Source organism: Molothrus ater, chromosome 3 (genome assembly GCF_012460135.2).
Source record: "Molothrus ater isolate BHLD 08-10-18 breed brown headed cowbird chromosome 3, BPBGC_Mater_1.1, whole genome shotgun sequence".
Classification (NCBI taxonomy): domain Eukaryota; kingdom Metazoa; phylum Chordata; class Aves; order Passeriformes; family Icteridae; genus Molothrus; species Molothrus ater.
The window spans coordinates 63,984,969-64,012,168 of record NC_050480.2 but is presented as its reverse complement, the minus strand read 5'-3'; positions in this window follow the sequence as shown (position 1 = coordinate 64,012,168).

Here is a 27,200-nt window from a genome sequence, read left to right as displayed (position 1 = left end):
TGTTGGCTACAAACTGATTGAATTCCATCACCAGGATGATATTGCCCTTCTTCTCCCATGCTGAGAGTGAAGCAGGACTGGGACTGTGAAAAGCAATCTCTTTTCTATCTGTGTAAAGGTAATTTTTAGCAGATAGCTGGGATAGTTACAGGGTAAAAATGACAAATTACAAGCATAGTACAGGAAGACTAGTCTTAGCAAGAAATTGCAGAGATTACCTATAATTTTTATTGAGCAAAAAACATGCTATTTTATCACTTTCCAGTAAACTAGCTCCATTTCTTTTGAGAAGAGGGAGATTTAGATGAAATGGTATTTGGGTGGAGATGCATTTAATAACATTTTATGGCATACTATTTTTTACAACAAGCATAAGGCTTGTCATTTTTACTTGTCTACCATAAGAAAAATGACAGTCTGTTTGAACACTGTAAGACTCCAGTTAAGGCAAGGCATTTTTACCTCTGTCTGCATTTTCAAAGCAGGGCTGAGGTGAGAGAAGCAGATAACTAGAGGTGAGCTGACAATGTACCAACCATTTGAGCACTTGAAAAGTCATGTCTGAAATTAGAGTGTAAAATCTAAAAATCTAAGAATTTAGAGTGTAAAATCTTCAAATCCTTCAGCTATTCCACTCTCACCTCACTTGGTGAGTCTGAGAGCTGTGTCCAGCTCTGGGGTTCCCAGCAAAAGAAGGACATGGATCTGTTGGAGCAGGTCCACAGGAGGGCCACAAGGATGAAAGGAGGGCTGGAGCACTTCCCTTAAAAAGACAGGCTGAGAGAGTTGGGGTTGTTTACCATGGAGAAGACTCGGGATACCTTAGAGCAGCCTTCCAGTACCTAAAGGGTAGCTGGAGAGGGACTTCTGAAAAAACAAAAAGAGGGTAGATGTAGACAAGGTATTAGGAATAAATGTGAGAGTGGTGAGGCACTGCAACTGGCTGCCCAGAGAAATTGTGGATAGCCCAACCTAGTCCAGGTTGTATGAGGCTTTGAGCAGCCTGATCTGGTGGAAGGTGTCCTTACAGATGGCAAGAAGGTTGGAACTAATCTAAACCATTCCAGTCCTTGCTGTGCTGATAGGACTAACTCCCTCTTTGTTCCCTCAAGCAGATCAACTTCACCCTTCTGTACTCTAAGTCAGTCCAAGGAGGAGTGGTCCCAGTTCAGGGCAATGGATCCTTCTGAGATGAGTGCAACCCCTTTCTGGACTGAAAAGTGGATGGAGCACATTTGCTCACTCTTGGTGTCTGTACTCCTGACCCTGCTGTTGAATTTGTGTACACAGGTGTCCTGGTTCTGGCCAAGACAGGGTTAATTTTTGCAGTAGCCAGGAGGTGTCATGGCTCAGACACAGAGGTTATTCTGCACCACCTCACATCATGGCCAGGGCAGGGAAAGGGAGTCTGTTCCAAGAAGAAGGGCTCTCTTCTGCTCTGGATGGCTTTGGTTGGGTGGCTGGGTCTTGGGCTCCATGGTGAGCGTTTTGCAAGTGAATCAGTCTCTCTTTTGGACACTTTTGTTATTAACACTGTGGCTGTAACTCTTTGTTTTCTAATCTCATTGCCTTTTCCAGTAAATTGTTCTTATCTCAGCCTGTGATCTTTACCTTTTGTGCCTCAATTCTCCTATGTCCTGCTGCAGGGGAGGATGTAGGGGGGACTGAAGAACATGGGGTTTTAGTGACAGTACTAAATTGGAGAATACCTTTCTAAACCACACAGTGGGTCAGGTTATGGGTGGCAGCAAAACCTGGGGTCTCCATTTTTTGCCATTTGCCCCCCCTGCACTAAGAACAACAATGGGTGAAGCCAGGAACCCACCAAGCAAAGCAGGCTGGGGGAGGCTGAGCAGGGATGTAAAGGCAGATAATTTGCAGCCTGAAGTGAAAGCACTAGTGGAAGTGTGACAAGGCTGCAGGAATGTGGAGGTGGCTGGTACTAAGGTCAGGAATACTCTGAAACATTTGTTGTGATAGGGTCAGCTTGGCCAGGCAGTGTTTACTGAAAACCAGCTCATATCTGGCCTATTCTGCTCCAGGTTATGTCTGGATCACTGTTTGATGTGGACATAGAGGTGTGAAACCAGGGTGTGATGGGGAAAACCTGCAGCTGAAGGGAAGTGAATACGCAGAGAGGGAGAAAGCCAAAATATCTTCATGTTCCAGTTAACCTCTGGATTGCCCCAAGACATTATTAGGTTAAACAAGTGACAGTGATTTGAGAGAGAACCTGTGGAGACACAAAAGTTGACAGAATTAGGTATTGTGTGTTCCAAGGATGATGTGTCCTTGGACAGGTTTTGGGAAGCATTACATTCACAAGTGCTATCCCTAAGCATCATTCATGCATTCCTGTTTGTTTGGCTGTCAAAGTGCTGAGACAAATGTGTTTTTGTGGTCAATGGGAGAGAACACCAATGCTCAACTTTCAGTTGAGTTCTGACAAATAGTTATTACATCTAAAGCATAATGTACTGTTGATTGACTGTGGTGGCCTGTTGCATAGGTATGGGTTGTTCTTGGGTTTTATTTGAGATTTCTCCCCAGCAACAGAAGTAGTAAGTAGTTTATTGAACCCTTCACCATTTTTTCTGGCCTTTCAACACTGAAAACACTTTACAGACAGCATTAACTTCATTTAAATAAAACCCCCTTTAAATATCATATTCTATGATGTAATTAATTCAGTTACCATATCTCTGTCACTCTTAGTTTATGTTTGTTAAGAGAAAGTTTATACTGCTAACTGCTGTGGCTTATTAGTTGCTTGTCAGAAGTATGATTTTTAAGTTAGTTAGGAAACAATTATTTGAAGAGGCTGTATAAACATTCTTCAATTAGAATTAGGAAATACATATAGGAAAATTTAGGCTCCACCTTAAAAGTTGTAATGGCTATTACATTTTAAGCTAAATTCCCTGTGTGGACATACCTCTTCTCAAAAATAGTGTTGTAACAGAAATTTGAAGCAGGCCTCCAGTTTTTCTGCAGGAAATTTTTATTCACTTGTCACTTGTTGCTAAGATTTTTATATAAATCAAGGCTGTAGGCAGCTGTTTCTTTGGATCTCAGTAGGATGGAGGTGAGAAAGAAAAACATAGTGGCCCACCACCTGTGCAGGAAATCTCAGAGAAAAGCACTTTTTCAGATCTGGACTTCTAAGACTCCCAGCAAGGAGTTTGTCTTAAAATATGGATTTCCTTTCCTCCCTAGACTATTTTACACTAGTTCATGAATGTGGTGGGATTTCCTTGAGGATATGTCAACAGGAACATCACAGGATGTCAGCTTTTTTTAATGTGTATCTGTTGTTGCATTATTTTGGTTGGTCTGAAAAATACAAGGTGCCTACACTGGTGTCCATCACCAGGAGAATTCCTGGTTGCAGCTGCTTCATCTTTGGGTGCATTACAACACGGAGTAAGTACTCTGCTCAGTGTGTTGGAACCACAAGATGGGCCAGCAGAGCCTTACAACTGAGAGGTGTTGAGTCAAGGTTTCCAGACATATGATTTAACATATCTATCATCAGCAAGCACAAGTTTCAACCCATCTGCTGTAAAAAAAAACCACTGACAAGGGCATTAATTCCAGCTTGTTATGCTTCTTGATCTCCCTTGAGCACATCAGCCTTTAGTAGGCATCAACAATTTTCTGTTTCCATCTCTTGTGCCAGTGGATGTGAATTGCAGCACTGCAATTTAAAATAGCAAACACATACTATGCAGCCTAAAATAATGAGAAATTTAGAACAACTGTACGGGCAGATGGTTTTATAGTTCCAGCATTCAGAAGAAGATTTAATGCTATTCAGTCTTGAATTAAAAGAGGCAGAGATCCTTTGAACTCATCCAACTATTGGGCAGTCCTCATTACAAAAAATGAGGTCCATATCTTTGGCAAAGTACTAATATCTTTTTTCAGAACAGCTGAAATTAAATGAACATGGATCTTATGAATTTTGAAGAGAACTATTTTCACAAAACCACACAGCAAAAATTGATGTTAAGAGGGTGAATAAATCTCTTATTTGTGACAATTGAAAATACACGTGACTGCATCATTTAGAGGTGTTAGATTAATTTTTCTTTAGAGAGACCTTTGTTCAGTAGAATAATTGTAGAAAGATGTGTAATATCTGATTAGTTCCAAGAGAATTAACTTTTTCATTATAATTTCAAGAGTGACCAGCAGCAGTGTTTCTCCTGTCCTTAACAGGATACCAGGAACTGAGAAGCAATAAGCAGTTAGGAATCAGAAATCATCCTGTGAATTTCCAATGAGGCCTTAGTCTTTCAGTTATGCAGAAGACAATTGCTGCATTTTTGTAACCTCAATGAAGTTCACTTAAGTCATAACACTAAAGAACTTGTATCCTTTTCTGCTTTATTCTGCCAGACCTAAGCTCCTGATTTCCAATACCATAGTCTTCAGGCTTTGGAGGATGACTGAAAGGAAAATGGTGATTAAAACATTCCTTTCCCAGGACAGATTGCCTTGCTTACATAATTGATTATTTGTCAGAATTTAATTCCTGTTCTATGATAACACTGAGGTAGTGACAAAAGAGTGATCTATGTGTTTTGGTGCTGAATCATGCCTGGGAAGACATGGGTTTCTTTCTCAGTTTTCCTCTAGATTTCCACAATTGCCTTGTGCAGGTCACTAAGTCACTCTGTGCTTTACTTCTTTGTCTCATAAAGATGAATGCTAAGCAACTCCCAGATTGTAGTTCTTGTCCAGAAAAATACCCAGCAATTTTGGATCCCCTAAAAGCTGTGGCCAAACAATGGAGTTGAAGGGATCCCCATATCCCAAATTAATTCCACTAAACTGGAAAACAGGAAAAGGAAAATGATGAAAAAGAGAATAAGCAGATGTGTTTCTCTACATAACAGGCTGAAATATCCTTACATTCCTAGTACATTTTATTTTCTGTGGTTGCATATAACCCAACTTTTCTCAAATGACTCCATATTGCTTTTTATTCAGCCTTTACAATTTGCTCAGCTTTTCTAGGCATTGATCTAATGAAACCTTTGAGAAGAAATCAGCAAGAAGAGGAAAGCTTTGACCTATTCCTATTTACTGTACCATCTGTTCATTCCTGCTCGTGTATTTCTCATGGCCAACATGTTTTCTTTTCCTTTTACCTTGAAAACTAAATTTAAAAGTCTTCATTGTCAGAAAATACAGGTTTATTGTCTATATGCCCAACAATCAAGGAATGTAGCTTCTGTTCCCAGTAACAATTTGCTCTCTTGCACAAATGCCACACCTCACTGCTAGCCTGGGCTCTTGGAGAGCTGGGTCATTGCATCTTCACGAGAGACATTGTAGTGACAAATGGCTGAATTCCTTCCACAGCTCTTTTTACATTAAGAACTGTAGAAATATATTTTCCTAAATTCTTTTGCCATCTGGGATTTCAGTTCTGTTGGATGTATTCTTACTGTCTTACCATGAGGTCCACAAGGAGCTAGATTCTCTAAATGGGAGCTTTCCCATTGATTTCATTATTTACATTGTTTCACTTCACATTATTGAAACTCCTACGCACTGCAGCTCTGACCCTCAGGCTGAAAACTTCTAAAATGTGAAACATCTGTCAGGAACACCCCATTTTTAATGAGAGTGAAGACTTCTGAGACCAGAAATATTACTGTGGCTTGAGTCAAAGGAAAACAACCATCTATATGTTCCTGCTTATTCTGCACATTTTTTACCTCCCAGAAAAGACATATGAACACAGATTTACATTTTTATTTAGCCATCTTGTAATTTAATCTCTCAATCCTTCAGTAAGTTAAGCACATTTTTTTTCTCTCCTGTTTCTCCTCAGTAGCTGTAGCAAGCTAAACATTGGCATCTGTTGCTCCAGCAAATATTTTGTGGTTTTCCTAGTATCTGCAGGTGGTTGTGCTTGGCTGCATCTCCCAGTCCTTCTGCTTCTATGTTTCTCTGAGAGAAAAATATAGAAGTAATAACATTCAAAAGTACCATGGTCTGGGGAAAAAAAAAAAAACCTTTTGGGGAGTTTATACCTTCCAGACATAATACCCTGGATATTTTAGTTTATATGAAAAATTTTGAGATTTTTTTCTCTATTTTCCTAGTTTATACTGAGAGAAAAATGTGATCTTTTTGTGTTCACTTGTTTATTTTATCTTTTTTTTTGGAGTGAAGGCGCTAGCAGTGAGTAGTATGGGGACATTCACACTGTGTGGAAATCCTAATAATCTCTTGTAGCCCAGGGAAAGAGCTTTTCCTACCCACATCCGATACAATTACAGGACTGTTCATCTGCAGCAGAGCAGAGATCTCTTGTATCTCTGAATTTGACAATAAAAACCCTAACTTCCTCCATGTCCCATGGGAGACACTGGGGCATTTTCCCCATTGTCTTTCTACAACAATTATGCAGATTTTTTAAACTCAAGTTTTATGCTTTATTTTCTCCCCTAGGCAGGTCTCTGAATTTGGCTTCTGCCTCTGATAATGGTTCACTGTGCACCTTTGGACAGGTTCTTGATTTCTGTGTCTGCTGCCCAGCTGCCTTTAAAAGAAGGGTAAAATATCCCCAGTTTCCCTGAAATGCTTTACAACTATTGTAATAACTGCATTTTGATGTGAACTTGTAAATAAATGGAAGAATGCAGAGTGCACCTATAAATATGTCAACAGATTCTTAGCTGAGTTTAATTCCATTTTAAATAAGCAGGTATTTATTGTTTCTTGTGACTTGCTATAGTGGAGTAAAGATAATACTACAATGTATATCAGATAGATAGATTTGTGTTTGGGAATATGTTAAATTTTTAATGTCTTCTTGCAGTGGTTTTCCAGTAGTTTGTTTTTCTTGGTTTTTAAACAAAAACCCCAAAACAAAACCAATCAAATGAAAAATCATGAGTGGTTATTTTAGAATAGGAAAAATATTCCCAAATGACTCCCAGTCATTTGTGTTTATTTCCCAGATGGCATAATCTGAAGTTATTACTACATAAGGTCTTAATATTTCTGCAGTTCATAAATCAACGAAAACTTAGCACTTGGAGTTTTCTCACTGTGTTTGCCACACAGCTTACAAATATTTATGTCATTTACTTGTAGTTACAAATCTCCATGTGATTTTAAGGGATCATTTTTAAGGCAGGGTTGAACAAAAAGTAAACCATAAAAAAGTCCATGTGAATTACAATACACCTGTGTATGATGTACTTCTCTGTCCATGTGGTTTTGTTGCCGTTAGAGGCTTTGTGCTAAAAACAGAGAGAAAGTTAGGGCAGTTTCTGACTGCTGTGTGATCAAACACATTGTAAACTAGTACCAGACGAACCACTAATTATTTCTTTTTACAATTCCATTTCCTGAGAGAGAAAATATTTTTGTCTCAGGAGTCTTTGCATCATCTGTGGTATTTCCCTTGATGAGGACGGTGAGATCCTCTGACGATACTGAAGAACATCCTCCCTCTGATAGTGCAACACTGGACCCAGCAGGAGTTTTGCTTTTGCAGAAAAGCAGGCATGGAGGTGCAATAAACACAAACAGTGCTCCACTGATCCTCTGACTGTGCCTTCTGGGCAAAGCAGGAGCCTCAGACACTCACTGAGGTGATGGGACCATGAGCATGTTTTCCCTGGCTTTACTGCATCAAGAGTGTCAGCCTGTCTGCTGCATAGGATGGCTCACGTGCTGTGTATCTCGTGTGTGCATGCATGTTTGTGTTGATTTAAACTGGCAGGTGTCTGAAGGCACCCAGAGATCTGGTGCACAGTAACATGCCACAAAGCATACTGCTTTTGCTCTGTGACCTTCCCCAAGGAAGACAGTGAGCTCAGAATGAGGTGCTGAAGGTGCTCACTGTGCAATTTGGTGTCTTGTCTCCTTCCCACAGTGCCACTGAGCCGTGCTGGTAGCTGCAGAGTGACCAGAAAAGTTTAATGTCTGTTACTATCCAGAAGCATTGTGAAAAGACAGGTCTGGCAATGCCATGTGTTGCTTCCTCAGGTGGGTATCTGCAGACAAGGCTGTCCATGTGGTTGGCCAGTTTTGACACATGGTTGGTTATGTGCTGTGTTTTTAACATCCTGCTGCAGCGTGGTTGGTCCCAGAGGTATAATGAATCACAGTGTTCAGTTCAATGGTTTAAATTATAGTTCCATAGAAATTCCATAGTTAAATATGTTAAACTTTTCATCTCCTTTTGATACGCTGAAAAACCTCACATCCTTTTCATGCTGTGGTTTTTTTTGCTGATCCCCTTCCTTTCAGCATTCTCTTTTGCCCTTACAAATGCTTAGGGCAGTACAAAGTAAGTAATAAATACATCAAGGCTCTTTGGTATTGTAAAGATGTGAAACTCTTACCGTGTTCTCATGGTGGTATCATATTCCATCATTCATAAAAAAATACTGTGGGTAGATCTGATACTTAAGCGTTTGCCTTACTCACATTAAAAGTCAACGGCATGTCTTTAACACCTCCAGTGATTTTAATGGAGGCAGCTTAAAAACTTTTAAAAAATGCTGTATCATTTCTAAATTTGAGAGTATCTGGTTCTGATTATAAACAATTAAAAGCATTTTAAATTTGAGCTATAAAATATTATTTGTGCTTATTCCTTAAGTCAAATGCACTTAAATCTGTTTCTATGGTGATAATAATATAATGCACAGGGAATGTTAACAGGCTGAAGCAGACTGGATCCTGAGGTGATCTGAGCAACTCCTGGGAGGGCTGAGGGTCCTTAGCTCCTGGCAGCAATAGAGTGGAACATATCAAAGGAAAAACATTTTACAGGGGTAAGGTCTTGCAACTTTTGCCAATTAGGAGTAGAATCTGTTGTATAGTAATGCATGATCCTGTTAAAAGCAGCCAGAAGGGACTCCACAGCAAGTGACAGCACCAACTGTAAAATCTCAGCCTGGGAGGCACAACAGGGTCTTTGTTCCTTCTGGAGTTTGCACACTTAGTGCTTGTCAGCATAGCTGCTTACCTGTATGACACCCAAGCAGCTACTCAAAGCACCACTAATCCCCACAAATGCATTCCAATGCTGGTGGCACACAGTAAAAATGAGCAGGATAGGACTTACAGCTGGAGTGTCACTCAGCAAGCCAGGGAGAAATTGATTTTACCTCTGTTTTCAAACACCTGGTAAGTGAGGTGAAGCTACTTCATTAATTCATTCTCTACCCCACTCTCTCCCTTCTTTACTTCAGTCTTCTAGGACTTGCTCCCAATTTTTCTACCATGGCTAGCATTTGTTTTCAATGAAATATGAACTATTATTTTAATAACTATTAAATAAACGAAAAAAGAATAGGAAACATAATTTCCTACCTGAGCGGATCCAGGAAATTTGGGACAACAGACGGAAACTAACACCATATATTTTTATATGTGTCTTATATACATATCTGTTAGGAGTTCATTTCTTCTTCCTCAGAAAACAAAAAATGAGATTGGATAGCAAACATTCAGAGGACCTTGGCTTAGGAGTCTTTTTACTTTGCTTCTCTTAAATGAAACTGGGATTTTTTAGTATGTTAATTATAGCTGTATATATACTATTGAAATTTAATATATATTTTTGACAAATTATATTTATATATGTGTATTTAAGACATAAATTGACCAATGGTACAATTTAATAAAAACTGAAACTTGATTTATTGAAGAAAATACTGCACAAAAATCATTCATCTGAGATTTTAATCTCTCTGTGTCTGGATGGTTCATTATTAACATTCCCTGCAAGAGATACCCTGGACTCCAGGCCTATCCTCCAAAGTAGTGTGAACATGACTCAGGTTTTTAAGGTTAAATATGAGGATATTTAAAGAGGTTGGTGAAAGGGACAGTATAGCCAGAGGTGAAATTTTATAAAATTGTATTTCTCTCTTGTGCTCCTGCCATAGAGTAGAAGTAGTAGGAAGTGGTTCTGTTATTCGTGAGGGCAGGTTAAATTTCATTCACCAACACAACCTAATTGAAGCACTGCAAATATTAAGAAAGCATGATGACTATTAAGATGAAAAAGACTCATCTTTTATCTGCTGTTTTAAATTTTGGTATAAAAATACAGGTGTAAAGAAGTGTGAAGGTTGGGAGAGATGTATTTTCTTAAACAGACACCATCTTAGTGGAAAGCAGACAGGTATTTATAAGCATTTGAGCAAAGTGTTTATCGCAGACACTGAAACAAAAGCCTGCTGAATTCTAAATTACAAACCTGGTTCAGGAATTGGCTGTTGGACTGTGCCTTTTAAAATCTCTTTCAAGAGCTACAATATGCCTTTGTGACTACTAGTGCCAGAGAAAAACAAGATATAGGCATCTCTGTAAGGTGCTTGCATATGAAAAGCAAACACACAGTTAAATCCAGTTAAATGTGATAACATTTTTGTCTGCCTGGGAGCTCTGCCACCCACTTGTACAGAACTAAACCAGGCCTGGTTTTGTAATTGCCTTGAGCCTATGGCTTCCTTGTGGAAAGATCCAGAACAGAAATCTCCGTGCCTCCACGTGCTGTGGAAAGCCAGGGCTCAGGTGGTGCTGGCAGTGACTGAGTGATGGCATTATCCTGCCCAGTGACAGGTGAGGGGGTCGGCTGCATACCAATGAGCTCGGGTTTCAGGAGCCTCTAAACTCCACATGTAATTAAAGAGACTTTTCATATTTAATAGTATTTATCTTGTGTGTCAGATAACACTTGTTAAAACTCATCAGCTTTTCATTACCAAGATTATTAATACTATTGGTGATGCTGTGACTTGAATAGCTCTTCACTTGTTTTTCACAGCTGCGGATTGACTTTCTAATGACTAATTCAGCTGTAAATTTGCCTTTTCAAGAACACAAGCAGAAGCATCAGACCTATTTCTTACCTCAAATTATTTTATTGAAATTTCCTTTTAGTCTAAGGCAATGTTAAGCCAGTGATTTCAGAGGGAAGCTCCCTTTGGAAGGTCATATTTTCAAAGAGGTAGCATGCTGCCCAACAGAGCAGCTTTTCTGTGCGTCCAAGTTTTGCTGATCTTCCCATCTGTTCCCCCTGCTGTGATAGGACACCTGGCAAAAGGACCAGATCTTATTTTTTCCTGCATGTGAACACTTTGGCCTGCTAACCTTTGCATTACTACCCCTATGGAAAGGACAAAATTGTGCTGGGCTGACAGGCAGGAAACCTGTCTGCTCTGTGCCTCCACTTTTACTGGCAGACTGAGCAGTGGAGTTACTGAGACTGCTGCCAGTTCAGAATGGAAGGGCAGGTTAAAAAGTTTACTTTTTTTTCATTGCTTTAGTCTTTAAATACAACAAGCCCTTAATGCCAATTTGATGTTGTACAAGACTTTAGACGGACAGGTAATCTTAGATTTTAAAGCCAGAAGTAGGCCAGTAAGTCACTGAGTTTCATGTCTTATAGTTGTTAAGGTGTTTCTTCCCTGTCTTTAGCCAGAGCCAGATATTTGATTAATACACAACTTCCAGAAGACATCAAAGAATGGCCATCACCATGTTTTCCTTTTAGGGTTTTTTTTTATCACTTTAATGCTTCTTTTGGTTTTGGGATATTTTTTAAATTTTTTTTTTTTTTTGTATCTGTGTGTAAATGTTGCTCCACAGTTTCTGGACTTGAGAGACCACCTCTGCACTGAGAAACTGATTTAGTCAATATAATTACATGTGCCAAGTGAAGTATGATATTGCTGTCACCTGCCAGTATGGGCAGATATGACTCAAGTAAATACTTTGATTTGCAGGTCTATATTATCAAAGTATACTGCTTATAATTTCTTAGATTGCAAATTAATTGTGATAGGCCTGTGTAGACTTTGCTTAACAAAAAACAAACCAAACTAAAACAACTTGCTTAACAGGAAATTCTGAACCTCCATTCTGACACAAGCTGTTGAGAGTATGTTTGTGGGTTGGGAGGAGAAGGCAAGGGAATTGCCACCTGAGGCATGACATGAAGAATAAAGTATTTGAGGAGCCTCTTGTTGGTACAGATAAGCCAAAGCATTGTAGATGCAAAGAGTAGATCCTCAAAAATAGCTGTACTAGATGGCAGTTTAATGACAGTACCGAGCCAGGTTTAACTGTTGTCTTGTCAGCAAGCACAAGGTTATACACTGGAAGAAGACTACTTTTGAGGATGAGGTCAAATCTGAAAAGGAAGAACATCACCAAAGTGCATTGTAGTCAGAAGGTGATTGATAGAGGCAAAATAATTCAGCTGAGGTGTGCATGACTTGGCATGACTGTGAACTGGAGCTGAAACTTCCTGAAGGCATCCTTGCTCAGGGTGAGAGCCAAGCCAGAAAGACCTTTCAGGCTTGCAACTGAATCCAGCATGGATCAGCACTGTAGTTCTGGCCCAATAAAACTGTCAGGACAGATGTAAAATTATGGAGTTCTCTGCTGGGGCATGGGGGAGGTGGGAGGGAGTGGTGAGCTTTGACTACTGCAGTGTTTGCTGTGGTTGTGTTGGTGCTCCCATCACTTTCATCTTGCACAGGGTGCCTAGGTAGGGAGGGGGCAGAGGGAATCTTTCCTGTAGCACATGGAGAGCAAGTCAGTTTGGTGGAAAATCCTGGGGATTATGTTTTGTTAGTTAGTTTGCTCACTGAGAGGGCTGAATGTTTGGTTTATACAGCTGTAATCTCAGAAGTACAGATGAAATTTCTTTTCCTCTTTGTTGCCAATTCATAGTCTAATTTATTCACAAAGACCCTCTTCAATTAAAGGACTTGACATTCAAAGCCAGACAAGCATCATTTGGCCATTAATTGCATTGGATGAGGAGGTAAAATATGATCTCATAGTGTTGCTGAATTATTGATCTTGTTTTTTTGTTTAATCCAATCTCCATGGAGAACTCTAGTATACTTCATATATCCCTGCTTCATACATTTTGTGATGAAGAGGGATATTAAGGAAGTGAAATAGCCACAAAGATCTGCATGCTGTATATAGGGAAATGGAACTACAGGAATGCCCTGAAGATATAAAAGCTTGAGAGTAGGCTCTCAGTGAAAGTCAGACTGATTTGACTGACATCTCCTGTGGGAAAACTGAGTGCTTGGTGTTGGAAAATAGAGGTGCACTGGTGGATTTTCAGTCAAAAGGCACCTTGAGTGGAAAGGTTACTTGTTTTGTTTGGTCCCATTAAAAGGATCACGGAAGTTACTAATCACAGAGGTAATGGGCCCACAGAAAATGAACAAACTATATGAAAACCATGGCCTTTGCAAGATTTTATCTTGCAAAACTATCAAATATTGAACAAGTAAATAGCTCCTAATTAGAGGAGTGTTTTAATAATAAGTCATTTTAGTCAAGATGAAATAAAATACTTTTACCAGTGATAAATCAGCCTGTTACAACCTTGAATCTAGTGGTGTCAGTGGCTTTTTTGCAAGAGACATCCATGACAAATCTATAACAGCCTAGATAGAATGTGGCAAAGGAAGAGAAAAAGCTGCAACCCCATAGGAAAATTTATCTATTACTAACATTTGCCCTCATGAGTGGAAATTAGATAAACAACTATATGAACTCATTATGTTCCATCAATGCAGAGAAAAGAGCTGTTATCTTCTTGGGTGCATACTTGTGTGGAGACAATATGAACTGTCACAGGAACTTCTGTAGGGCTATCTTCTAAAAAAAAAAAAAAAGAAAAGAAAAAAAAGAGAAAAACAACCCCTGGAATTGCCATGCACACAGTTGACTAACAGAGTCCTATGCAATTCTACTACTAAGGGTTTAGAGTGGGATTCATCTCCAGAGTAAGATACCTAACTGAATATGTCATACATGAACTTGGATAAAATACTAGATGTAGGTATCTTAATCTAGAGACAAGTCATGAAACCATGGAATAATTTAGGTTGCAAAAGACCTTTAGGATCATTGAGTCCAGCCATTAACTCAGTGCTGCCAAGTCCACCATTAAACCATGTCCCTAAGTGACACATCTTCACATTTTTTAAATACCATTAGGGATGGTGACTGCACCACTTCCCTAGACAACCTCAATGTTCCAATGCTTGATAACTTTTTACCTGAAGAAGTTGTTCCTAATATCCAGTCTAAACCTACCCTGGCACAACTTAAATCCATTTTTTCTCATTCTGTCACTTGTTACCTGAGAGAAGACAGTGACCCCCACCTCACTAGGGCCTCCTTTCAAGTGATTGTAGGAAGCAATAAGATCACCCCTAACCCTCCTTTTCTCCAGGCTAAACACCTCTAGTTCCTTCAAACCACCCTTCACAAGACTTGTGCTCCAGAGCCTTCACCAGCTTTGTTGCCCTTTATTGTAGCAGGGTGTCCCCAAGGCAGTAATAATTAGCATTGACTCCATGATTGCAGAAGGCTGGTTCTTTATTCTACTATACTGTATTATATATATTCATATACATTTATAGATACACACACTTTATTCTACTATACTGTATTAAGAAACTCATTGCCCATACAGACACTCACGACACAGGTGGATCCAATTGGTCATTGAATCCAAAATACCATCACCAGTGGCCAATTAAGAAATCACCTTTTGATAAACAAACCTCCATAACACATTCCACATGTGCACAACAACAGGTGCAGCAAGTGAAGATAAGAATTCTTTCTCATTCTTTTCTCTGGGCTTTCTCACAGCTTCTCAGGAAAATCCTGGGGGAGCTATGTCTCTGTCTGTTCAGAGGATATGTGATTACCATAGCCTTTCTCTGGTCACACTCCAGTACCAAAATGCTTTTCTTCTAGTGAGGGGTCTGAAACTGAACACGGGATTTGAGGTGCAGCCTCACCAGTGCCGAGTATAGGGTGATAATCAATGCCCTGGTCCCACTTGCCACACTATTGCTGATACAAGCCAGGATGCTGTTGGCATTCTTGGCCACCGGAGCACATGCTGGCTCCTGTTCACCTGGCTGTTGATGAGGTTCTTTTCCCTTTGGCCACTTTCCAGCTACTCTTCTCCCAGCCTACATGAGGTTATAACCCAAGTGCAGGACCTGACACTTGGCCTTGTTGAACCTCATCCCACTGGCCTTAAACCATGGATCTGGTCTGTCCAGATCCCTCCACAGAGCCTTCCTGCCCTACAGCAGGTCAACACTCCTGCCCAGCTTGGTATTACCTGCAAGCTGACTGAAGGAGCATGCTGTCTCGTAATCCTGAGCATTGATAAAGATATTAAACAGGACTGGAGGTCCTTGGATGTCACCACTTGTGACTGCTGCCCACTGGATGTAACCCCACTGACACTGCTCTCTGGGCCTGGGCATCCAGCCAGCTTTTCACCCAATGAGCTGGGCAAAACCCCAGCCAAGCCATGAGCAGCCAGCTTGTCCAGAGTAATGTTTTGGAAAATGGTGCCAAAGGCTTTACTAAAGTGCACAAACCACATCCACAGCCTTTCCCTCATCCACTGAGTAAGTTACTTTGCCATAGAAGATTGAATTAATCCTGCTCCTTCAGCTCTAATGCAAAGTAACCAAAGCCTGATCCTTGGTGTTACTAAAAAGTGTGAGGTAACAGTTATGATATTTTAGAAAGCAGCTGTAGTTGAAGGGTTCTTTGTTAATATACTGATGGAAATTGAGAAGTCATAAAAACAACAATGTAAAAATATGGCAGGTTGTAAAAAAAATAACAATATTGAAATGGAGCTTTTGTTGCAAACCTCTAAACAGTATGAAAAAAATGTTGATGATGGGGAGAATTTGCTCCTTATTATAGTCTTAACTAATAAAATGCCACAATAATGCTGGGAAATGGAAGATTTTAGCTCCCATTTTATGAGTCATCTGATTTTTCAAAGTAATGAGTGTATATTAGCATCTACATTGCTTAGGGCTGGATGGAAGTTTAGATAAGTGACCTTCATATCTTATGGTTTAATGCTGATGATTCTCAACTGTACACTCATAGTACCATCTGTAAGAAGATGTAAAGAATGATGTTTTTGTCCATATGCCCATCCAGGTTAAGGAAAAAATTTCCACTTTGACTCATCTTGGGCAAGGTAGGTTTCTAGTTTCTTCCTGTGCTTCAGAATTCTTGTTTGCATATTATCCAAGTTACCAAAGTCTCCTCTTATAAGTCTGCAATGACTGCCTCACTCCCCTCTGCCTTCTACCCTGCATACTAATTTACTTTTCTGTGAGCAGAGTATGAAAAACAGCAGGAAGAAAGAGAAAAGAAGAAGGGGTGTTTTGTTGGGATACTCAAATACCCAGTGCTGGAGGGAAAGCAAACCACACTTTCTCTTGCTGAAGAATGAAAAATCACTGAATCCTTTGGTTTCTGTAGGATGATCTCACTTGCCCATTTGGAAGAAAGGAAACTCCTCTTTGACTGCCTCCAAGAGTTTCCTGGGGCTCGTATGTCCTTCTTGCTCTTCTCCCTTTGAGCGGTGAAGCCTTGGGGCTTGTGGCAAACAGTGTCCCATTTCTTGGCCTGTTACCTCTATGCCTAGGGCTCCTCACCTCAGCCATGCTCAGAACTCAGGGACTGCCCCTTGTTTCTCTGCAAAAAGGCATCATCTGGGTGAATGGCAGGGTCTTCCTGCTCCCCTTGAGTTTTTGAGTAAGGGTTTCCAATTTTTACTTATAACCCAAGTCTTGCTCAACTGGTCCCTTTCCTTTCTCCTGCCAGGAACATACATGGTAGTGTTGACTGTGCAAAGAGAAATGCACTGGCTCATTTCTTCCATAAGTTGCTAAAGGACATTACTGTCTTCCCCCTTCCATGATTTTCCATTTGCAGCAGGAGTAGAATGGCACCTCGCTCTGCACATGTACACAGATGGTCATAATCTCTCCTGCATCACATCATTTTGCTCATCATTTTTAATGTCAATTTTAGTCTCCTCCCTTCAAAACCTCCCAGTTTCCCAGATATATGTCTCTCTTCCCCCTTTTTTTCTATCCTGTTTTTAATGGACTGTCAACATGTACGAACTGACCAACATAAGTGCACAGTAAACCCAGTCATTCTGCAATAACTTCTCTCATGAACAGCCTTCCAGAGAATAATTTACAGAATAACTGTGCTCTTTCCAAAGCCACACACTCAAATCTTGAAGGAAATTCTTTGGCTGGATTTCCAGCAATTTGTTTCTGGTTTAATGACAGGGAAACCTAGTGGTGTCTCTGTCAGATGACAGGCATTGCTTATCCTTATGTAGAGCTTATGCAACAGTGTAGTATGAGTTTCTCTCTGTCAAAAGGATCATCCTGATTATTTCAGATTTTTCTACTCCTGATTAAATGTATCAATTTCTATCTCTCCTTGCTATCATTTAATTTTGTCATTAAACATGTAATAGCCTTCATAAATTTGGAGGTGTTTATCTCTCATAAAAATAGCGATTTTGGAAATGCTATGACTCAGTGAAAACAGCAATATTTTGTTATACTATCACAATTGCATCCTTAAATGATCATAAATTCACTTGGAATTAGCATAATTATTCTATAAATGAAATAAATTAATTATAAAATATATGTGAAAAAGGTTTTAATTTTAGCATAAAGCAGGAAATAGATCCTGGAGCAAAAAATAAAAATTCTTGGTGGTGTGTTAAACAGCAGGAGATAAAGAAATGAGTAAAAAATCCAAAATGAATTAATAAAATGAATGACTGTTGGCTGAAATCTTAACACTATGTGAAGGATTAATGGAAACCATTCTAGCATACCAAGAACATATTAAACACACTACTTTCCCATTAGGATTATTTGGATTTGTTTGATAAAAGCATTTGATTAAGGAGCATTTTCTTGTTAGCTGCAAAGGGTGGGCAGACTGAGGCACACAGCATCCCCTTAGAAACCATCACACTGTTCCTTCTTGGTGCTCAATCCCATGTATTTCATGCTGCCCTGCTGGGCTCTCTGTGAAGCTTTTTGGTACCATCTCTGAGGGAATGTGAGTGGAGACACTGCAAAGGAGAACGTGGATTTCTAATAACCAGGAAAGTGCACTGGTTTCAGCGTCCATCACTGCATCTACATTTACTCTCATCACAGTGCCACAAATCAGTGCTTTGCTCTAATTTTTGCAAATGTGAGAAGCTGGGGCTAAATTTAGTCTACATTTTCTGTTATAAAATCTATCATTCTCCTCATGACTCTTAGCATTGTCAGCAATACCTCTATCGACCAAGGTGGCACCTAGCAACCGTACACAGGTCTCCTGCAACAGACCTTGTTCTCTGATATCTGCCTGAGGCAGAAAGGCAGCTGAGGTGGATGGGAGGAGAAGGGAGGAACAGAGCAGGGTGAGGAAAGCATAAAGATTAATATTCTGGCCTGAGAATCTGAAAACACCAGGTGTATTTTTTTGCCCCACTAACTCAGCTCTCTAAGTATGGGAATTCAGGACATTGTCCTGTGAGTGACATGGGTGCTTGGCCAGACACTCAGACACTACTGCCATGTGGAGGCCACATGAAACATCTTCTACTGCCAACCCTGCTCTGGGCATCTGCCCTGAGAGGCAAAGCTCACCCCTCCTGGGTTGGGAGACATGTCTTCTCCAAGGGCCATTTCCTCACTGGTTTGCTAAATGAAGATTTCTAGCAAAGACATCCATTGTGAGGAATAGATTTGTTGTTGTTGTTGTTGTTTTCCATTTTTTAAAAAACAACAACAACAAAAATAAATTAAGATCCTCTGTTTTCAGACCACTTGCTGATGCTCATTTGCATTGCATTGCTCTGAAACCAAGAGCAGCTGCACTGTTTACTGTAAGCACATCTGGAAACAGGAGCCGTGTGCTTTGCCCAGGTAATCATAAAAATAAAACTCAAAGTTTGAAGTTTTCTGATTTATGTTTATTTTTATTTTGTATTACTTTGCTGCTGATTTAAGTCAAATGACTTTACAGCTTTGATATGGATGCACATGGTGTGCAAACTGGTTGTCACAGACACTGGATTTAGGTGTCAGCTGGCACTTTCTGAAACAGACAACTTTATGATAGAGCTAAACATCCTTTCTCTTTTAGGTGTTGTGAATGCAGAAAAATAAGTGAATACTTTACAAAATACTTGGGGTAAAATAGGGAATATATTTATATCAGTGTACTTTTGTAACAAAATGTAAATAAAATTATAGCTAAGTTGCTTTTGAAGTGATTTTTGGATTCCATTCTTATCTTGACAAGTAAATATTTGAATACATCTTTTTTTCTTCATGGTTTGTTTTATATTGGTGAATGTCATTGAAAAATTGGTAAATCTTCATTTTTCCCAATTGTGTCTGAGTTTTAGCCAATCCCACTTTAAATTTAGTGGGAAAAAAACCCAGATCTAGCAGAGGTGACTTATGTTCCTGACACTTGCTGCCTTCAGAAACTGAGCTGATTTACAGCAGGGGAAAGCCACAGTCATTCCTGACTGTCTGCTAATCCCACTAGTTTTTAGAGCTTCTTGCCCCTCCTGTTGGATGGCTCAGCTGTTGCTTGGCTCCCTTATCTTGTGTCCTGCTGTACTGAGGCAATGGGGAGTGAATGCCAGCTCACCTGGTTATGTGGCACAGTGCCTCCACCTGAGGGTCTCTGTCATCCATACAGCAGAGGAAGAGAAGGGGAGCAGAAAGCTGGAAGTGGGAACTGCCACCGTTGTCCCAAGGTGGACAGTCCTTTGTTGGTCAAAGCACTTGATCCCAGGGAGCTGGCACAGCTATGATCTGCCTCAGGCAGATCTAATCCAGAAGAAAAATGGTATCTGGAGGTTTTTGTCCTTGAAAATTAGTCAGTGGTAGATGATGGGGATATATTAATTGCTATCATAATGAGGCCAGAGCAGCTAGATGAAATGTAAGGAAGGAAAATGTGACAATGCCTGGGGAGAAGGAATCTCCATGGCAGAAAGTAGGGTATGCTTGCATCCACTTACTCTGAATGCCTCTTAGCATCCAATAAGTGATTTCAGGATGGATCAGGCTGGAAGGGGCACTTGCTGCAGCTGGGGGCTGCATGCTCTCCATATCTGCCCCTGGGCTGCTCCTCTGGGTCTCCCTGCAGTGGGAGGCCCCATTGCCCCTCCCCGTGCACTTACCAGGCATGATTTAGTGTGGGTACAGAGCTGAGTCAGATTTAATTTGCAAGCTTACTGCCAAACCTGAACCAATTTTAAGCCAGCTGTACAGCACTGATTTAACAAGAAATGGAAACCATTCAAGGCTCTGTGAATTTGGCATAAATTAACAATTTTGGCTGAGCATTACTATGGGGTTTGGACTAATTCAAACCTAAGGCTCACAGTGAAATTCAGGAGGCTTGAATCCATGCCAAGGGAAAGGTTTGCATAGATCTCTGCAAATTGGAAGTGTCAAGGTTTCAACAGCTCTGCTTGATAAGTAAGAGGAGATTTCTCTCTGAAGTCTGTATCTCTCCTGGAATCCACAATGAATCTGCCATGGTAACATACCACACCTGATAACATATCTTCGTTAAACAGCTTTATTTGAATGGGTTGTTAATGACATGAACAATAGCAATTAGAAGTATTGATCTTATATTGACAGGCTGCGAAATGGTTTGGTGATTCATTCTTCTAAATTAGCTTTTTTCCTGCTATGCAGTGTGAATACTGCCATTCCTGAGGGGAAAACAAAAATAACTTCAGAAAAAAAAAAAAGGGGAGAACTATCTTGGGGGAACTCTTTCTGGGGCAAATATTTGTGTAAGGATTTGATCTGGGTATTGTACTCCTTGCAAATATGTTGTGGCTAAAACTGGTCTTCTTTTCTGCATATATTTGTGCATTAATTTCTGTGCAAGTATTTGATAGCTCTAATCAGTTACTACATGAGTTGGATAGTTGTTAGGTGCAATGGCTTGCAGTTTCTCACAATGAATATTTATGATATGCAAAAGTTTCTATTGTATCTTATTGGATTTGGCCTTTAATATGGTAACCGAAACAGAATAAACAGAGGGGAAAAAACCAACAAAACACAACAAAATCATGACAAGTGGAAAACAAATATTGTTCGTACACTAATAGTCATGGGTACAGAGAGTTGGAGGTATTTGTGTGTAAATCAGCCACTTAGCAAACATTCAAGTCATCTGAGAATTATTTTTAGATTTTTTTTGCTAAAAATGATACCACAGGTAGCATGAATCACCTATAAAAAGCTATTTAAATTATGAAGAGAGGAAAACAAATATAAAGTCTGGTGCTTGCATTGAAGAACTGCAGCTTTGTGTTTTCACACCAATACAGAAAGGTCAACACTTTTTAAAAAAAATGAGATTTCAGAGCTATAGACTCACTTTTTAAAATTAGTATTTCCACTTCATCTGTAAAGACCTTCTGTAACTGCTATTGTGTACCACTGGAAAAATACTAGTGCATGGAAGAGAGGATATGGGAGGGAGAAGAATTTATCTTCAGTAAGATTAATGGAGTACAACTCAGCACCATTTTATTGTTCTGTAACCCCGGATTTTAATACTTGATCTGTGCAACACTCATGAATGGCTGGTTGCTTTATCTTTAATCAAAGTAATTTGTGACACTGTCTTAATATTTATTGCAGTCACATAACTTTATTACCACAGCCCTATCTCTCTCTCTTTCTTATTATTTTTAGTGTGCTTGCCTGCAAGGTTGCAGTGTAGCTGCTGACCTCCCAGTAAACTGTGAGGCACCAAGGCAGGACAGCAGGAAATGCCACATCCTTTGATGGTGACCTGGGCCTCACACCTGCAGTTAGCTTTTGTTACACTTCACAGACATTAATAATCACAATTTAAATAGCTTAAAGCTGAGTAATGAGCTTACCTGAACATCTTTCTAAGAATGTTTATCAATCATTAGAGAAATAGTCAAGAAAGTGAAGAATTAGCATCCCAGAAGCCATGTAATAAACCCTGTAAGACTAGATATTAGGAAGATTAAGCTGTTCTTTCACTACAGCAGTATATATCTATAATGAGATGCAGTTGCTTCTTGCAAATGTGCCACAGATTAATTAGTTTCAGAATACTGCAGTTTGTTCACAGTACCTTAAAGGCTCTTGAAAAATATTATGCATGATAAGGATGCAAAGTGAGTATACAGGAGGGAGACTGTGAAAAGCAAATAAACGTGGCTTTTCACATTGCTGTATTCTGAGGAGACAATTTCTTTTTAATGAGTCTTCACTCAAAAATCCTGATAGGATGTTTCAGATGTGACCTTCATCTGTATCTTTTGAATTTGAATAAGCTAAGGAGAATCAACTTGGCGGGATACTTTTTCCTCAAAAAAAAAAAAAAAGGCACACTCTTTGAAGACCCTAGAGCTAATATTGTTTTCTTTTCTCCTTCTCCTGCTTTATGTACAACTTTTTAAGTGGTTCCAATGCTTCAAACCAGATGTGCTGGGCCAGAATTATTCAACTATTGCGCAGCTTCAGTTAAAGAGAACATGTGCTGTGTGTGCCTGCATAAGTAAGCTCTGTGCTGTGCCAACACTCTCTCTTTTCTGTTTGCATATTTTTCTCCAATCCATCTCCCTCAGGAAAACAGAAGTGCACTGGACTGGATATGAAACACGGGACAAAAAAACCCCAAACCATGCATGATGAATTATGTAAAGGGGAGACATGGTGGTGTAATATAAAGAATTTATTAGCATGAGCATGAGATCCCTGCATTACTCAAGAGAAGCAAAAGCCAAAGCTAAATTATGTAGGTCATCCCAACAAGTACCAAATAAACCTTATGTAGAGACTATAATTTGTTATGTGGTACACAAAAATTGTTTATATTTATTATTGTGACTTTCTGCTTTTACTTGTATATAAAGGTTTATCTTGTAATAAGGTTTATGTCTAGATCCACATAAGCAATGATGTAGACCCAAATAAATCATATGGCATGGCGTGGGAGAAACAGAACATAGGAATACATTGGAATTCAGAGCCAAAGGAGAGAGAAGAGCTAATCAGGAGTGAGATGGTAAGACAATGCCTAGCAGAATCTCTTGATTTTTGGCTAAGCGGATACATATATCTCTCAGAAATTTGTAACTGACACAGAACTGAATGATTCTGTCCTAGGAGATGTGTATTCCTTCTTTGAGGAATAGTCATAACAATGTATTTAATTGTCAAGAGGTTTTTTTTGTCATTGTGGTTTTGTTGGTTTGGGGTTTTTTGGTTTTTTGTGTGTGGTTTTTTTTAATTTTTTTTTTTTAATGTAGCTGTTTTAACATACTCAGAGTGTTTGTCCTGGAATGATTAACAAGAAGAGTGCAGGTGGTATCAGAGGTGCAAAGTGAAATTATCTTTGTCTGTCATTCCTATGCATGCTCATATTAGTGTTCAAACCCTGATTTTTGTAGGCAATCCTAAGTAACTATAAGCCTATTTTCCTTTCCCCTCATCTGGGATATTTATTGGCTTAGAAATTGCTCCTAATAATTTTGTTCCTTTAGATGTGCTATTGTGACAGCACCTTTAGGCTACAATAATCTCATTAATAGCTGACAACAATGTGTACAGTGTACACGTGGACCTGAAGTGAATGTATGACTTGAAGTGATGATATCAAACCCTGGTAAAATCAGTGGAGATAATTACATACAGTTTTTCTCATGGAGATTTCTCAGTACTTCACTGGGGTGGATTAAAATGTGGATTATTTTCTCCACCCTTGCTAAGGAATTGTCATAAAAGGGATATCAGTGGCTGTGGTGGCCCACTGGCAGCTCCAGAATTTATGCAGAGGGACACCTCCTTAACTGTATTTGCGCAAAGGCACATGGTTAGGGAAACAAACTGGGGGAAATTCAGTGGGGACACATGTATAGTTAATAACACCTGGAAATGGATTGCCCTGTGAGAAGAGGCTGAGGGATGAGATCTGATTTGTCTTCAGAGACAAATTTTTGGGGTCTAACAACAGCCCCCCAGTACCTATGGGGATATGACTCAGAAGAGGGAACTAGGCAGACAAGGAACATTGACTGAACCAAACAAGAGAGATTCAAGTGAGATGGATCTGGGCAATGGCTTTGGGAAACCCTGCTTCAGGAAAAAGTTGAACCAGATGGCCTCCAGATATCCCTTCCAATATCAAGTATGTTGTTCTCCAATCCTACGAACCTATCTAGGGATGCAATTTCAGGAAAAAAGGTGTAATATTAGAGGGGCATTTATTCTTTGTGTTCTAGATCTACTAACATAGCCAGATCCTTGAAAATGTCAATTTTTCTTCCAAAAATTTCCGCATTTGTTACCAAGTAACTACATTGTAAGACTAGGATTGGTATTTTCCACCCCATATAATGTGCATGACTCAACGACAGTCCTGTCAGCTCTTGCTTTATAATCACAAATAATGTATTGATAACTGCACTCTTGTTGGATGACCTTAGCAGGAATTCAGTGCTTTTCTGCCAGTTACTCTATTTGCTTTCAGGTCTAGACTCAGTCAGTTCTTTGAATATTGGAGCTAGGGCCATGACACACTCTGATCTCAGATGTCTTGAAGCTTCAACACAGAATTGCTGAAGAATCCATTCCCGAGTTTCCATTAGTTGGATAGCCACTTGCTTAACCAAAAAAATTACTGCATGTGCATGCTTAAATACATGAACACACACCAGCTATAATTAAGAAGCATTTTAGCAATCTACTTTTATGTCTGATGTTAGACCACAGTAGATCCTAGCAGAAGATTTTCCAATTGATTTCAGCTATCAAATCCAAAATCATGACTAAAACTTATTAAACTGGCTTTGAAATTTCTCAGCTATTTGCTCTTCAGTGTTATTTTCTATTGACATTTCTGCATTTCATTGAATGCTCTTGTCACAATTTGAAAACTCAATAAAATATAATGCCCCATAAGAATACAGATTATATGATGGCAACATTTATTCCATGAACCCAAGGGGATAATTTGACTTTCATCTCTTTTTTCTCTGTCAAAATATAGAACTACCAATAAATGGTATGTAAAGGAGATCAGAGCAAACTGAGAAGCTGAAAGTTTGCAATTTATTAACTTGAGCATGAAAGTACAGAAAATAACTGACTCAAGTTAGTTGGGAAAGAAGTCTTAACCTATTGCATTAAAATATAGTTTGCACTAGTCTAATGAGTTTTCTACCAAATGAGGCATGAAACGTACTGCCAGAATATAAAGTCAGTAAAATACTCAAGTTACTGGATAATGTCATTATATGTTTTATCTTATTGGGGAGCTGGTACAGAATACATTATCTTTAAATTTGCACATCCTGCAAAACGAGAAAAAGGCTTTTTTTTCTAAATGAATGTGCCATTCAGATAAGTTGCTAATATTAAGAGATCACAACCTACTAAAATCCATAAGAAAAAATATACACATACAGAATTCTCAAGAACACATGAAAAGAATTGTATAGTAAAGATGTCAGTTCAATGTCCTATTTAATGAGACGTATGGAAAAAGGCACACAAAAATAGCAGGTGTTGAATCACACTGAACATTTTGCTAAAATTGTTCAAATAATTAAGAATTGCAATATAATTAATTTAACATTTGCAGTCTACTTCAAAAGTTAATCTTGATTATTTTCAGAATGCTATGTTTTGTAAATGTTTAAAGAGGGAGGACTGCTTTCCTTAAAAAGGAATTGTGTTATGTTGCAAGTGGTATTTTTGCATGACTGAAGGAACTGGTGGTTAAAATTTTTAAAAAAGGAAAAAATCATCTTGAGTTTTTTGTTCAGCCCTATTCCTGCTACTGTCCCTAAGGAACCTTTTGCAATTGGAAGACAATTGGATGCTTTTGAAATTAATGGAACTTCTATTACTTCTCAAGAGCCTGGAATTTGCTCAAATCTCCTCAGACGCAAGAGTAGACTGTCTGCTCAAATATTTCCCCTTTGACTACTCCTGAATTCCATTTTTCAATGGTTTCATTACAAACTACACCCAGAAGCTCCCTAGAATTGACTACAAGTCAGCGTATCACATCAGTTACTGCAGTGTGATGAATTAAATCTTCATTTATCCAAAGAGCCAATAGGCACCTCTGAATCTTTCCTGCATGGCTGAACACTACTTTAAGCACAAGCAGAACTCTGCCTATGTTGTCTGGGCTGGTTCACTTGTGTCCTTTTGGTGCTATGTGTTGTTAAAACAGTTGTGTTTTCTCTCAACATGCTGTTTAACAGATGACTGTCCATCCACTTCCTCAACTTGCCTTTATTTGCCCAGTGATATGCTGACATTGACAGACTCAAAGTTTGTTTTCAAACTGCCCCAGGTTTCCTTCTAAAGGTTCCTTCTAGGTGCCTTTAGAAATAGAATGTTGTTGAACTCTGTGGCCAGCTATAACATTCATTAAAAATTAATTTCCTGCTTGCCTAGTATTTTCCTGATTTATGTGCTTTTGAAGGCATTTTTGTGCCTTCTTGTACATGGGTAGATTTCCAGGCCTCACATCAGTATTTTAAATTGGAAGTAGGATTGAGAGCCTGTAGTCTGGCCTTACCAATTAGTAATGCTTTTCCCTTCTGAGAGAAAAAAATCCTGTCTCTTTCAAAGTATGTAATCTGATTTCTGTTACATGGGTGTGCCTTAAAGGAGCACTTCGTCTAGAGAGATGTCGATGCAGAAGAGGATACAAGGAAGGACTGGGGCATCTCTTCAGAGGGTGAGGAAGCTGTTGTCTTCTGGGCCATGAGGAGAGAGGAAGTTTATTCAGATTAAATTATCAGGGGCCTAGCAAAATGTCCACTGAAAGAAAAAGAAAAGGGGAAAACACATTCTCAGGAATCTTTAATTTTAAATCTTTAATTTTAAATTAAATTTTGTCAGAGCTTTAACTCTGTCTTGTTTTGACACAGCTTCCAAGTCAGCAACTCTGTTACTGGAAAGAGTAGTGTCTTTATTTAAAAGCTAATTCTCCTAATGTGCAGTCAAGACAGGCAGTGCTAGTGTTGTGTCTGCCCGCCCTGTGTACGTGCTTGTTTTAACCATGCAGCTGGTGCCAGTGCTAAAGAGAAATACACCCTCACTTGACACCACTTAAAAAAATGGTCAAGTCTACATTTTTTTTGACCACACAATGTGTACCTTAACATAAAACTCTGATGATGGTAGTAGTTTTTATTGGCAAGCTATTTTACTTTAAAATGATCCAGAGTCAATTGCACCACAGGCTGCCAAATACTT